This window comes from Alligator sinensis, unplaced genomic scaffold (assembly GCF_000455745.1).
Source record: "Alligator sinensis unplaced genomic scaffold, ASM45574v1 scaffold321_1, whole genome shotgun sequence".
Lineage (NCBI taxonomy): Eukaryota > Metazoa > Chordata > Crocodylia > Alligatoridae > Alligator > Alligator sinensis.
This window is the reverse complement of record NW_005841969.1, coordinates 1,385,848-1,386,568: the sequence shown is the minus strand read 5'-3', so window position 1 is coordinate 1,386,568 and position 721 is coordinate 1,385,848. Positions and strand designations below refer to the sequence as shown.

Here is a 721-nt window from a genome sequence, read left to right as displayed (position 1 = left end):
CAACAGTCAAGTTCCAAATTTCAACTGAGCAGAGGTTAATCATTCAAATCTGTGTGTGTGGTTCTACCACTGGTTAAATATCCTTCCTCCCAGACCCATCAGCCCTGGGCTTCAGACACTTCCCAAATCCATGGCAGGTATCCTACCTGCAAGCCCTGAAACTCAGAGGCCTTGGATGCCCTCTAGTCTTGCTTTCTCCTAGTGAAAAGGCCAAGGAGCAAGCTATGGGAGAAGCGTGAATGCAGTCTACCATTGCCACATAATTATGCAGTCGAGTTTCCCACACTGAGGGAAACTCTTAGGAGTCAGCCTGCCCAGAGTGCAATGAACAGGTCTTCCCCTGGACAGTTCTCCCAGGGTGAATCACAAGGGTTAGCCTGCCCAGAGTGCAAGGGACAGGCTTGAGACTAAAAAACTGTCTGCAATGCCTGAGATACAGGGACATTGGGATTTTGTTTCTTTTTCCTTTGGAGCCCAGGGCAGGGATTATTAGGTAGGATCTGAGATTATTCAACGCTGTTTGCAACCGGCTGTGGATTTAGAGTTGGTGTAGTGGCTTAGCTGCACCCATCTTTTGGACTGAACCACGCCTGGTAGCTTCTGGGGACCTTTTTAAATGCCTGCTGCTTTCCTCACTGTTGGGGGAGAGGGGTGGGGGAAGCATCAAAGCTACTGTGCTTTGCTGTGCTAGTGTCACAGCTGGGCTGTGGGCTGGGAACAG

At 50.1% G+C, this 721-nt stretch overlaps 1 non-coding gene across 1 annotated transcript; it reads right to left on the bottom strand.

Annotated features, from left to right (window-relative positions):
- Positions 1-224: 224 nt before the first annotated feature.
- Positions 225-392, bottom strand: LOC112549809. The gene has a single exon (XR_003093339.1). It is a non-coding gene; the product is annotated as a U1 spliceosomal RNA (small nuclear RNA).
- Positions 393-721: the final 329 nt, after the last annotated feature.